The sequence below is a fragment of the Callithrix jacchus genome, chromosome 10 (assembly GCF_049354715.1).
Source record: "Callithrix jacchus isolate 240 chromosome 10, calJac240_pri, whole genome shotgun sequence".
NCBI lineage: Eukaryota > Metazoa > Chordata > Mammalia > Primates > Cebidae > Callithrix > Callithrix jacchus.
The window spans coordinates 88,752,695-88,768,025 of NC_133511.1; positions in this window are offsets into that span (position 1 = coordinate 88,752,695).

Below are 15,331 nucleotides of genomic sequence, written 5' to 3' on the forward strand. Positions count from 1 at the left end.
CTTTCTTCTTAAGTTTCCAGTCAGCTTCCCTTTTTGCCTCCTGGTAATGGTTAACATACACATTGGTGGCTACTCCTAAAAGTTGGGTGGCATTCATGCCTGCAAAACATTCTAGCTTTTGTAGTTTCTGCCTACTGTCTCCTTGGGCCTGCCCTACAAATGCTACATTTACTATGTGCCTGGTTCTCAGTGGCCTCAGGGTCAAATGCGGTGTAGAGCCGAAATGCCTCACGGTGTCTCTTATAAAACTGGCTATGGCTTTCATCAGCTGTCTGCAGTACTTCTGAGATTTTTCTTATATTTACTGCCTTCTTTCTTCTTTCCCTTATTCTTTGCAGGAGTGTTTGGTACCTCTGCAGGTGCTATAATTGGATCGTGTCATTTGGGTTCTAGTGTGGGTCTTCTTCAGGGTCCTGGTGCTGAGTGTATGCTTTGATATTATCTGTGTCCTCTGGTGCATTGCTTTCTAGCCAGCGGAGGGCTGCCCAGGTTACCTTTTAGTGCTCCTGAGTATTAAATGTCAGGAGGAGCTGTTTTCAGTCTGGCCAAGTAGGACTATGTGTTTGGAAAGTGGATTGCATTAGATCTATGAGGGCTTGTGGTTTTGCCATGTAGGAGGGAGTATGGTGCTTCTATTTAAGGAGGTCAGTGGTTGAGAAGGGCTGATAGTTGAAGGTCTGTTGCCTTCCTTGGATATGGACATATTTGTCATACTAGAGGGGTCCTTTAGTTTCCTGGAGGGGCATCTGTAAAGCCTGAGTGCAGCCAGACTGGAGGTGGCTTGCCTGATCATTCTAACCTTCCTCCTTTTTCTCCTGGGGTGGTGGTTCTGATTTCTCCTTTTAGGGTGGGGCCTGGGGCTCACCATCATCTGAACTTGACTCTTCAAGGGCCAGCCCTCCAGTGGTTCTTGGAAAACCAGTTTTTCCTGATTCTCCTGTGGCTTTCTTTTTGTCTCCAAAGGTCCTAGCAGAGCTGAAATTTTTCTCATTTCAGGCTTGACTCCAGTGTTTTGCAATAAGCCACCAGACAGGGCTGTAGCCATGTGGGTTGGGTTTGGACTATATTTAGCCATGAGTTAATGTAAGGAGACGACTGGATGCCCTGGCTGTCCTCCAACCCCAGTCACCACCTGATATACAGGGCCAGTCATTCCTCTGATTATCTGTTGTCCTTTTGGCCAGCCACCTGACATTAAAAGAGGGCCATTCTATTTCACAAAGAGTTCTTAACCTCTGGTAGGTCAACTTGATTCCATAATTCTCCGTATAACCTTTCTTAAAGTTATTTAACCTACATTATAATGGGGTGGGTTTCGACAGCTTCCTTCCTATTTCCTCCCAGTTATGGTGCACTGTCTTTTATTTTTGCTTCAGACCAATTAGACCGCCTCCCTCATGGGAGTATTTCAGACACTGCTTAGCATTGGAGGGATTATATAAATCCTGACCCCGGATCCCACAATTGCTAACAATTGTGTGAGCACACTCACACACTTCCTCATCCCCTTCTCAGGTTGGGGTACAGGTTTCATCTGAATGTCTCTACTAACAAAAAAAAAAATCAATTGAGCATGGTGGCATGTTTCTATAGTGTTAGCTACTTGGGAGGCTAAGGAGGAAGGATCACTTTAGCTCAAGAGGTCCAGACTGCAGTAAGCCATGATTGTCCTACCACACTACAGCCAGGGCAACGGAGTGAGACCCTGTCTCAAAAACAAACAGTACCATCCATGTTGTTGCAAATGTCTGTATCTCATTCTTTTTTATGGCTGAATATTACTTCATTGTGTATATGTACAACATTATCTTTATCCATTAATCTGTTAATGGGTAAATACTTGAGGGGATAGAGACCCCATTCTCCATGATGTGCTTATTTTACATTGCATGCCTGTATTAAAACATATCATATATCCTATATAGAGATCTATTATATACCCACAAACATTAAAAAAATAATAATAAAAACAATAATACTATAGCCAATGGTATTAATGTAATGGTAAATATTTGTGTACTAGACATATCTAAACATATAAAAGGTACAGTAAAATATGGCATAAAAGAAAAAATGATATACCTGTATAGGTTACTTGCCATGAATGGAGTTTGCAAAACTAGAAGTTGCTCTGGGTTAGTCCATAAATGAGTGGTGAATGAATATGAAGATGTAGGACATTACTGCACACTACCATAGACTATAAAAACAGTGCACTTAGGCAACACTAAATTTATAAAAACTGTTTTTCCTTTTTCAATAATAAGTAAATCTTACTATAACTTTTTCACTTAATAAACTTTTGGGCTTTTATAAACTTTTTGACTCTTTTGTAATAACACAGCTTCAAACATAAAAGTATAACTTTACAAAAATAGTTTTTCATATCCTTATTCTATGAGCTTTTGTATTTTTTAATATATTTATGTATTCATTTTTAATTTTAAAAATTTTGTTAATAGCCAAGACGCAAACACACATGTTAGCCTAGGCCTGTCCAGGGTTAGAGTCATCAATGTCACTGTCTTCTGACTCCACATCTTGTCCCACTGGAAGGTCTTCAGGGGCAATAACACATGGAGCTGTCATTTTCTATAATAACAGTGTCTTCTGCTGGAATACCTCCTGAAGGGCCTGCCTGAGGCTGTTTTACAGTTAAGTTTTAAAAAAATAAGTTGAAAGAGTATACTTTAAAAATTAAAAAGTATAGTGAATACATAAACTAGTAACATCATTATCAAATATTGTGCAGTGTATCTATTTGTATACAAAATGCTTTTATATGATTGGCAGTGTAGTAGGTTTGTTTACATTAGCATTATCACAAACATCTGAGTAAAGCATTGTGCTATGATATCATGATGGCTAAAGGTTACTAGTCAATAGGAATATTTCAGCTCCATTATAATCTTACGGGACCACCTTCGAATATGCAGTCTTTTGATGACAGAAACATTGTTATATGGCACATGACTGTATGTTAATTTTTCTGGTTCTGATTCTTAGTGGAGAGTTCACTATGTCTCAGTGTTAACCTTATCTGCAAGAAAAAATGTGACTCACACCTGTAATCCCAACACTGGGAGGCCAAAGTGGGTGGATCACTCGAGGTCAGGAGTTTGAGACCAGCCTGGACAATATGGTGAAACCCCATCTCTACTAATATACAAAAATTGGCCGGGCACTGTGGTGCGTGCCTCTACTTCCAGCTATCCTGGAGGCTGTGGCAGACGAATAGCTTGAACTTAGGAGGCTCAAGTTGCAGTGAGCTGAGATTGTGTCACTGCACTCTAGCCTGGGCAACAGAGGGAGACTCTGTCTCAAAGAAAAAAAAGGAAGTAAAGAAATTTTAAGTGTTGTAAAATCTTAAACACTTAAGTGTTGTAAAACCACCTTATTAAAACAATTATTCAAAGACTAGACTGTAAAGAATTTTATGTATATACCATTTCCCCAAATTTACTTGCTATAACCAGTCTCTATATTATTATTATTGCCAAGCCAGATAAATATGTATATATTTTGAGGTTTGAGCTTTAAACTATTAAACTAATAGAACATTAACTACCATATTAATATCAAATTAGATATTGACTTGATGCTTGCCTGTATTTGTATTTTAAACTTAATTTACTTATATAATTTTATGAGGTATAAATTTAAAGAGTTGAAATTTACAGATATTTAACAGACATTATGCTTATCATACTTTAAATCAACACTGAATATCTCTGATACACCTTTTGTTATTATTAAATGTAACCTATAATTTAGTTTGATAAATACTGGTATTGACTGAAAATCTAAGGAATGGGAAATGTTGATCATTAAGAAGCGGAGAAACAGAGGATGGAAAATCACTTGGGAAGCTTCTTCTGTGAACATGAAATTGCAACACCCAGATGCCCCTTTACAAAACTACCTGTTCTGCTTCTGGGAGTGCTGCCACTGGACAGCCCTGTGCTCTAAGCCCCTCCTGGTATTGCTGCCTTATCCAAGGTCATGTCTTTCCATTCTTGGCCAACATGCAATGACTGGACAAGATGAAAATACAATGACTTGTCCATTTCTTCCATGGGACAACTTTGATGGACCATTTGAGCTTCAGATTCCCTATGGATTTCATGGAATTAGTAGCCTAATCTCAGATGTGCCCTCTGTCTAATTCTGCTTCCTTCCACTTGCATCCATAGGTATTGATCCCATGGATACTCTAATAAATATCCTGAATAATGAACTCCATTTAGTTTCTGCTTCCTGAAGAACCTATACTGCAAAAGCATTTACTACAAATTTTTCACTTTATGAATGAAGTTTGTGTTTATCATTTATCAGGAGTTAGTCTGTGATTGATTTTTATTTCACTTATTTCCATTCAACTTGTCCATCTCTTTGGTAGGGGTGCCAATAAGAGGCTAACATGCCTATGAAACAAAGGAATCAACCAACTGATTAATCCATGAATTCAATCAAGTCTTTCTGGAGAGATAAGGATTGTTTAAAAGCATTCATTAAGGAGTAAAGAGGTTGTCTATGCTCTTCAAAAGTTCAAAGTTCCTGAAATTAAAAAAAGCTGTATTAAAAAGTACAAAAGATCTTTGTCACCCCCAAAGTTACAAAGATGTGATATAAACTATAACCAACCACCTGAACTAGCCTGGTTTTCTTTTTACTCAAGCAAGTATCAAGTGAAAAAAATATAATAGTACCTAAAATGAATATAAATGCTAATGGCTACTGGAAATGCTGGTGAATGTTACTACAAGGTTATTCTGAGAAAAGACACTTTACAATATAAAAAAGGTGCACAAACAGACCATATCAGCATAACTTGGGGAATATAATTCAAATACAGGTTATTAGACCCTATTTCAGACCTAAAGAATCAGAATTTCTACAGAATGACCAAATAATACACTTTTTTGGTTTTCATGATTTTATTTGTGTGTGCATGTGTGTGTATTGTGTGATTAACATGGCAAGTAGTTGATACTGATATTCTTAAAGCTGGCAAATTAATATTGCAGGTGATACCAAGGCAGATGAAAAGCAACCTCTATATAAATTTATTGTTTAGCATCTATCATGTGAGATGAAACATATTAAGATATATTAAAATATATGAGTTTGGAAATTAGAGAGGGGATAAGATAAATAATATATATTTATATAGCTTCCAATCATTTATATATCTCCCAGAAATTAGAGAGGAGATGAGATATAGTGTGTATCTTAGCTTAGACTGAATATTGAAATTGACATTCCAGCTTCCAATTTGGAACACTGGTGTTATGGTATTATTTATTTTTAAAGTTCTTTTCATTACTTTCCCATTGAAAATTCAAAAAACCACTCTGAACAATATATATGTGTGTGTGTGTGTATATATATATATATATATATATATATGTATGTATATACACACACACTTTTATATTTATTATTAATAACATTAAATATATTTATATATGTATGTTCTATATATATCTATATTTATATATGCATGTTATATATAACTGTTATATATCAATGTGTTTGTATATATGTATAAACAGTATATATATATAAACACATTAATATATAAGAGTATATATATATAACATGCATATATAAATATAGATGTATATGGAACATACATATATACTGTTATATATAAAATGTGTGTGCAAACAAGAGAATACATATATATGTGTATATACATAAATATTTAATACAGAGTTAACATATGATTAAACAATTCCACACCTAGGTATATACTCAAAATAAATGTAAACATACAACACAAAAATTGTATATGAACGTTCATAGCAGCATTATTCATAATAGCTCTAAAGCAGAAACACACAAAATGTCTATCAATTGATAACTGCATACATAAATTGTAGTGTATATATACAATGGAGTATTATCTGGCAGTAAAACAGAATGAGGAACTGATACACATACCAATACTGAGGAACCTTGAGTCACAAAAAATATATATTGTGTGTCTCATTTTCATGAAATTTTTATAATAGACAAATCTTATAGAGACAGAAAGCAAATTAGCAGTTTCTCAGGGTTGAAGAGGGTATAAGGGGTTTGGGGATGAGGACGTGATCATAAATATAAGTTTTTTTGTTAGATAATAAAAATATTATAATATTAATTGTGATGATTTCACAACTATGTGAATATACTAAAAACTTTTGAATTATACACTTAAATATGAGGCTTGCATGGTATGTGAGGCTTGCATGGTATGTGAATTATATCTCAATAAAGTTGTTAAAAAGATAAATATGTGTGTATACACACATAATTATACATTCAACAAGCCATTTTTATAAATATGTATGAAGAGTCATGTTTAAGAATAAATTTTAATTTACCATTTGCATCATCTGTAGTCTTTACATCTTAATTAGCCTGTAGTTATCTCTCATCCTTCCGCAGAGGTCTCTTAGAAACACCATTGAGGATGGTAGTAGTTAGTATGTAGCTGCATGTTCTACCGCTATAGTGTTATATAGCTATAGTCATTATAGTTATATACAGCTATATATATAGACATGCATATATAAATATAGATGTATATAGAATGTGTATATATAAATATATTTAATATTATTAATGAACACTGAGTTAATTGTGTTAATTGGAAGTGGCATTTATAGTATTCATACATGACCTATTAGTTGAAAAATGTAAAATTTCTTAGAAATATGTTTTTCTTATTCTGCTTCAGATGGAATTCTTAAACAGAAAGGCCTAAAGAAAAAAAACTAAGCTAAATTCCTTAGTTAGATTAGAGTTCTTCTAAATGTCATTATTTCACATTTAGAATAGTAACACTTCATTTTACAAAGAGGTTTGCTCAACCTGGATAAAAATTGTTATGCTTAAAGTGAATCACAAATTCTGTGATTTCAATTACTTTATTGCTAAAAGATTTGCCTATTATAGACATGCCATATAAATGAATCAAGCAAAATTTTTCTTTGTGCATAGAACATATGAGTTAATAAATACAATAAACAGTACCTCATGAATTATAATACTTAATTTTACCTTTTACAGTTTTAGCTATGGCTTCACAAAAAGCCACAGAAAGCTTTGCAAACAACAGAAAGAACACATTAAAATACTGAAAAATATTAATGGTGGTTATATTACTCTAATTTTGTCAGAGAGAGCTGTTATTGAATTGAGTGGCTTTTTAGGTGAAACATGCTTCCAAGCATTCTATTTTCACATACAAACACAGATTCTACACATGTATATGTGTACCCTTATGTATGTGTGTATATTGTCATTTGAAAATTTCTCTAATAGACATTTTATTTTTCACAATATTATTGCAGCTGGAAAATATTATACTAATTTAGAACAGAGACTGCTTGGTTTCATATTCTTCACATATCAGTGGAGCATTCTCTTCCTAGTCCTTGTGCACATGGAAAGCAGCTCTGCTCTCCAGCAAAGGTTTATGGGCAGTTTAGGTGACTTCGTTGGCATTTCCAGGGAAGTGTTTTAACCATCTTTATGATGTTCAACTCAGAGCTCATTGCATAGTAATGCCCAAGTAAGAAGTAGTTTATTTTCAAACTGCTATGCTAGTTCCAAATGTTGACTGACTCTTGGGCCAATCCATTTGTGGCTCATATTTGGCACCACTGCTTGTTACTCTGTCCATGGTTTAAAGATTTATATATCTCCCAATCGGTAATGTCTCATGGGCCTCTCTTTTAGTACCTCCCTCAGGTTCACTCAGAATGATGACAGTTCACTTCTTTGAGATGCTCTCAAAGACCTGGGGCTGCTCTAAGACCCACTAGCTCTGCTACCAATTTCTGTGGAGGATGTATGGAAATTCTCCCCCAGACCCAAAGTAATTTTCTGCTATTTCATTAAATCTGTATCTTAAATCAGACCATTATAAACATACTCAGATTTGAGGAAAATTTATTTCATCCTATTCACTTGCTGTCATAATGAAAAATTAAAACATTATAGAGATGGACAGAAATTTACTTAAATAACTTCAGTGGTCACGTAAAGTTCTCGTAATTATAAAAAAATTCATTCAAAGACATTTTAATTTACTTTTATTTTTTGTGTCTAAATAATAGCATAATTTAGTAGTCTACTAAAACAAGTCTACTTTTTATAAAAAATAATGAAACAGGTGGATCACCAGAGGTCGGGAGTTCAAGACTAGCCTGACCAACATGACGAAACCTTTTCTCTACTGAAAATACAAAATTAGCTGGGCATGGTGGTGCATGCCTGTAATCCCAGCTACTTGGGAGGCTGAGGCAGGAGAATCACCTAACCCCAGGAGGTGGGGATTGTGGTAAGCAAACATTGCACCATAACACTCCAGCCTGGGCAACAAGAGTGAAACTGTCAAAAAAAAAAAAAAAAAAAGGAAACACATTTTCAGTATTCAATATTCAAATTATAATACTAATTTCACATTTAGACTGGCAATGTAGAAAAACTAGAAGCTAAATAAAGATGAGAGAGCCGTCCCCATGCTAAATATTCTAACTTTCATATATTCTTTGGCTTTCTTTCTCTTCTCACTGTTTTTGAACACCCTTCCTTCATCCTTCCACACACCCAAGTTTAGTTGTCTGCCTATTAGGCATAGGCTTTGTCTGGGGGTGATTTTCATAATTAAATTTGGGTTTGAGGCTAAGCAAGGTACACAAATGTTGTAGGCTCAATAATACTATATGTACATGTAATTCACTTTTGATCTGATTTTTAAAACTGAGACTATTTAGAATTTCTCCATTTGAGAAGTATTTTATGGGAGAACACTTATATGATATAGAAAGGAATATAAATTCAAAGCATTGTCAGCTGAGTGTCTATGCCAGAAATGAAAAAGTATGGATTTTTTTTCATGAGTCCTTCTTTTCATTTTAAATACTTGCATGCAATTCTAAAAAGATGTGGTTTCTTCATTTTATTTTTAATTCAAAATAAAATTGCTGAGGTAAAACTCCGTCTGATTTCCAAAGTCTGTTGCTTAACATATGCTTTGTGAAATGTTTCCAAGTCACTGGTAAACATTGTGTATGCATATTCCATATTAATGGATGGAAATTATTTAAACAGAATTCATTCTGGGAATATTATGCATCCTAAAAGTTATATACTCTCAAAGCATTGTCCTAATTATTAAAGAAAATATATATGGAACAAAAGAAATAATACAGTGGAAGACAGTGTGGTGATTAAACCAAGGATTAGAATGGAAGACTATCTAGGTTCAAATCCTTGTTCCATCAGTTTTAGAGGTGTAACTGTAGGTAAGTTATACAATCTATCTCTGTTTCTTCTATCTCTGTCTGTCTCTGTTTCTTCATCTGTAAAATGTTGATAATAAGCATTGCAGAGTTTCTGAATAGTAAGTTAGTTACTAGAAATTAAGGAAATTAAGCTTTTAGAAAAGTGCCTAACTTATAGTAAGGACCAGGATCACCACTTTGAACAACTCCAGGGGCATCATTCATAATGATTTCTATGTGATTGGTGTTGTCTGGAGCACAGTGTAATATGGGCATGGTTTGTGCTCCACAGCAGTGCTGGTAAGCTCAAGGACAGTATAGCCTTTATATTATTATGATTCATGCCAGATTGACCATATTCCCCAGTCTACTAAGAACATTACCGTCTTATGTCCATCATCCTTGCATTATTGATGCCACTTTTCTACCTCAGAATTGTCTCTGTTTGGACAATGAATTACATGGTGAAGACATTCATGGCTATTTAGGTGAAACTTACTGGTATGTCTCTTGTGCTTAAATGAAGGGCATTTTTCACCTATTCAAATCTCAAAGTCCAACATATCAGACTCCATTAAATAATCTATAGGACCTATTTATCAATATAATTTTTCAAATACAAGGGCAGTGATTTGATTCAGAAGAAACTCAATCTTGATTTCACTGTTGTTTCTTCAGTGATTTATTTTGTCCAACTCTGTAAAATCGTATTTTGCTATGGTTTTTATGGCTATTGTAAATGGGATTACTTTCTTGGTTTCCTTCTCAGATTGTTTACTATCAACATATGGAAATACTGCTGATTATTGTATATTAATTTGTATCCTGCAACTTCACTGAATTTGTTTGTCAGTTGTAATACTTTTGGTGGAGTCTTTAGTTTTTTTCTAAATATAATCTGCAAACATCTGCAAATGAGGATAATTTGACTTGTTTCTTTCAGTGTGGATGTGTTTAATTTCATTTCCTTACCTAGTCGCTCTGGATAGGACTTCTAATACTGTGTTGACTAAAAGTGATAAAAGTGGGCATCCTTGCTTTGTCTCATATCCTAGAGGAAAGATTTCCAGTTTTTCCCTGTTCAGTATGGTACTAGCTGTGGGTTCATCATATACAGTCTTTATTGTGTTGAGAAATGTTCCTTTTATACTCTGTTGAGAATTTTAAAAAATTATTATTAAGGAATGTTGAATTTTATCAAATGCTTTTTGGCATCTGTTAAAATGATCCTATAATATTTGTTATTCATTTTGTTTATGTTTATGTATCACATTTATTGATTTGTGTATGTTGAACCATCTTAGCATCTGGGGGACAAGTTCTGCTTGATTGGGATAAACAATCTTTTTAATGTGTTGTGGAAGTCAGTTTGCTAGTATTTTGTTGAGTTTTTTTGCATCTGTGTTCATCGGACAGTTGGCCTGTGTTTTCTTCACATGTGTCTTTGTTTTTGGTGTCAGGGTAATGCTGGCCTCAAAAAATGAGTGTGGAAGAGTTCCCTCCTCCTGACTTTTTGGAAAAGTTTGAGTAAGATTTGTATCAGTTCTTTAAAGATTTTGTAGAATTTGGCTGTGAAGGCTAGGAATAAGTTTAACCAAAGTAGTGAAAGATATCTACAGTGAAAAGTATAAAATATTAATGAAAGAAGTTGGAGAGGATTTTAAAAAATGGAAAGATATCCCATGTGCATAGATTGAAAGAATCAATATTTTTGAAATATACAAACTACCCAGAGCAATATAGTGATTCAATACATCACTATCAAAGTATCAGTGATATTCTTCATAGAAATATAAAAATAAAACAGTCCTAAAATTTCTATGGGACACAAAAGACCCTGAATAGCCAAAGCCATCTTGAGCAAAAAGGACAAATCTGGAGACATTACATTACCTGACTTCAAATTATACTGCAAAGCTGTAGTAACCAAAAGATTATGGTACTGGCATAAAAGCAGACACATAGACCAATGGAACAGAATAAAGAATCCAGAAATAAATTCATGTATTTACAGCCAATTCATTTCAAAAAAGGTATCAAGAACATACATTGGGGAAGGTACACCCTCTTCCACAAACAGTGCTAGATACTCATATGCAGAAGACTATTATAAATATTGACATGCCAAAGAATGGACATAAACCCCTATTTTTCACCATACACAATAATAAAACTGAATTAAATACTTAAATGTGAAACCTGAAATTTCAAAACCATTAAAAGAAAACATAGGTCAAATGCTTGAAGACGTTGGCTTTAGCAAAGATTTCTTGAATAAGACTTTAAAACACAGGCAACCAAAGCAAAAATGGATAAATTAAAACACACCAAACTTAAAAGCTGTATACCAAATAGTGTTTTCTTGAAAATTTTAAAATTACTTTTATTTAAAATTATACTTAGATATTTAAGAGAGATCTGCAAAGTAGGTGAACAAGGAAATGTATGATTAAGGACAGAAAACACTATTTCAAATGTTAAATAGTTCAAGTATGTTAATCCGTTAATGAATAGTGATAAAGAAACCCAAAATATGGGCCAACAAGCAGAAATGTAGCTATCATACATGGGTTCCCAATAATTTCATTAGCTTCATCCACTCCCCTTATATAGATGGTGTTAACATCTGGGATGGATTTACATTTTATGGATGATATTCATGATTTCACATAACTGATTAAAAATCTCAGCCATGAAAACTTGAGATTTTAATTAAAAGTAAGCTTATAAAATGATGTTGATGTTCACTAGACAAGAAATTGTACATAACATTAAAGAGATTAGGTACAACAAACTTCACTGACTAGAAAATGAGTCTTTCATTCAGGTGAAATCATAGGAAATAAAGTTTGCATTTCTGATTTATGCATAAAATATAGAGAAATCACTTTTGGGACAAAGGCCACATGAATTGGGCTGAACTGAGTCTAAGACCCTCGAAGACTTGAATTGCACTTGTGATAAAGAAAAGTGAGACCAGCAAGAAAAATAGAGTCCCCATTTTATTTCTATCCAAATATGGGACAGATTAATCTGTCCAAATAGCAGATGCTTGGAGGTGGGTTTAATCATTCACATAACAAATTTTGCACTCACATATTTGTTCACCTGCTCCCAGATAATACAATTTCAATGTAAGATAGTGCTGATTTCTGGTGATACTTACGGTATTTTTTCTATCTTTATCTGCCTGGAGTACTTTTTACCTTGAAATTAAGCCTGACCTGTACAGTAAAATGTTAATTTATCTTTACCTATATTTAAATAACCATAGAATATTTTTATTAGTTAATTGTTAGGAAAACCTTTAGAAATTTAGTCTACTTCAAATTTTGTAGATGAAAAATAAAGAAGCAGGGGTGATGAGTGATTTGCTGAAGGTCATGTGATTGGGGCAGAGATAGAATTAGAACTTCTGGCTGCTAATTCCAGTTTATGTACTCTTACTTTGTATGAGTACTAGAAATTTGAACTTTTAATGTCTTTTAAAGTTTTATTTCAGGGTAAGGGGTACACATGCAGGTGTTACATAGGTAAATATGGTCATTGGGGCTCGTTGTGCAGATTATTTCAACACCAAGGTATTAAGCCTAGTATTCATTCATTATTTTTTCTATACCTTTCCTTCCTCCCATTCTTCACCCTCCAGTAGGCCCCAGTGTGTGCTGTTCCCCCTATGTGTCCATGTGCTATTATCATTTAGCTCCCACTTATAAGTGAAAATGTGCAGTATTTACTTTTCTGTTCCTATGTTAGTTTGCTAAGGATAATGGCCTCCAGCTCCATCCATGTCCCTGCAAAGGACATGATCCTGTTCTTTTTTATGGATGTATTAACATTAGACATTTCGTTAGTCTTAAAAAAAAGTAAAAGCATGAAATGCAATTTACTTCAGGGAACAAAAAGCTTTTGAAAAGTGTTCAGAACAGCTTTTGCTTATTCTATAATTAAAGAAATGTTCCAAATGATGCATTTTTTTACTGTGTCTAATCCGTCTTGAATCTCCTCTCTGTCTTTTAAGTGGTTTATTCTCCTCATCTAAAAACTAAGTGAGATATTTCCTTCACTTTGAAGAGTTTCCTTATTCACATGATTAATGAATTATAACTGTTAATATATTCCTGGACTCATTTTAGTTTTGAAGTAATATCTGATATATCTATTTTTCTTTATTTTTATTTTTATTATTGCACTGATCTTCGAGCTTTCTGACTGAAGCTAACAGAATTGCTTTAATAGGCACAAATGTCTGGCACCCTTTTTATGGTCTGTTAGGAAATTGGACTCCATAGTTGTATTCATTATGTTTGATTCAAATTGACTATTCACAAAAAGTCAAGAGCTTCTTGAAGTCCTCACTTTAAACTATATTGAGTGGATAGTAAACTCAGCAATTTCACAACATTAGCAACCAGCTAAGTCAATTCAGAGGCAGAAAATATCTAGTATTTGCTATCTATGCTCTCAAAGAATGAAAATTTGAGACTGATACCTTTCAAATGAAATATTGCGTTATAAGCAGAAGAGTTTCATTAAGCATGTTAAGGCTACATCACATAAAGTAGCTGAGCATTTCTCAACTTTATAAACACTTATTTGAGATTTCTGTTTTTACTTCTAAATTTAGAACTGAATAGATACTTTTGCAGTGTTATTTGAGGAACATCCCCATGTTCTCTATCTTTAAAAAAATAATTAGGATTTTTAAAAATGAATGAAAGAAAAATCAAAATTAACAGAAAGTGATAGTCTGTATGCTTAGAGTGCCAGATGTATATATGAACTTTCTAACAGCCAGGGAAAAAAGAAAAACAATACATTGCCTGGTATTTTTAAGGGAAAGGGAATATTTACCATTGAGATATTTTTCAAAATAGAATTTATATTGAAATATGATGTGGTGTAATTCCCTTTTTGCAAACATAATGAAAAATACTAAAGAATTTGTTTATGATTTATAGATTAAGAAATTAGAAATGAAGTATTAAAAAACCTTGCATCAAAGTAGTAACTGTGGTTTATTCGGGTGATTAGAATTGTGGAAAATTTTATTTTATTCTATTTAATACATTAAAATTAGAAAAATAATATTGTATTTTGAATGGAATGGTAGCTGAGGTTATAATTTTTTAAGTACAACCATAGAAGAATTCTTAAATGTGTTTTCCTGACTTAAAAAATTATTGAATTTAGTTTTTACTAGCAATTCAATAAACATTATGAAAAACTCAGAATTAAAGTGAACCATTCCTCTTTGAGTCTATAATTAGAAATGTAGGTAATTATAGAAGATTCATTTTAAAGTAACTGTTATTTGATTATCTTTATTCACATTTAAGTTGACTCATGTGGAAAAAGAAAATTAGCTAAAATAATAAAGTACAATGTCTTGCCTTGAGCCTGGTATTCAAGAGCATCTATTCATCATTAAATGTTTTTTATTCATTTATTCATTCAATACAGATTTATAATATGTGATTATCCAATAGACAATCAGATGCCAAGTTTAAAAAATAATCATAAATCACAGTTTCTATTTTTCAAGAAGCTCATAGTTTATTGAAAAATATCTGCACACTCACAAATTAAAATGATCTATTGGTGTTAGAAACGTGATCAGAGCCCGAATGCAGAATAGATGATGCATTCTACTTCCAGCTCCCCATTCCTTGCTGATTTTTTTAACTCCCATTACGTGATTCTAGAGATTTCCCAAATAAATCAATGCTTTAATTTTTTTGTATTGCTTTAAATTTACTTTTGACACATAATAACCATACATATTTATGGTGTACAGTGATGCTTTGATACATATATATACTCTGTGTAATATCAAATTAGGGTAATTAGCATTAAAAAATGAAATGCTGTCATTTGCAATGACGTGGATGAGACGGGAGGAAAATAAACCTGGCACAGAATGACAAATACTGCATTATCTCATTTATATGTGAAAATCTAAAAAAAAAATGATCTCATATAAGTATAGAACAGGATAGTAGTTACTAGAGGCTGGAAAGAGTAGGCAGTAGGGAAGTGAGGAGGAGACA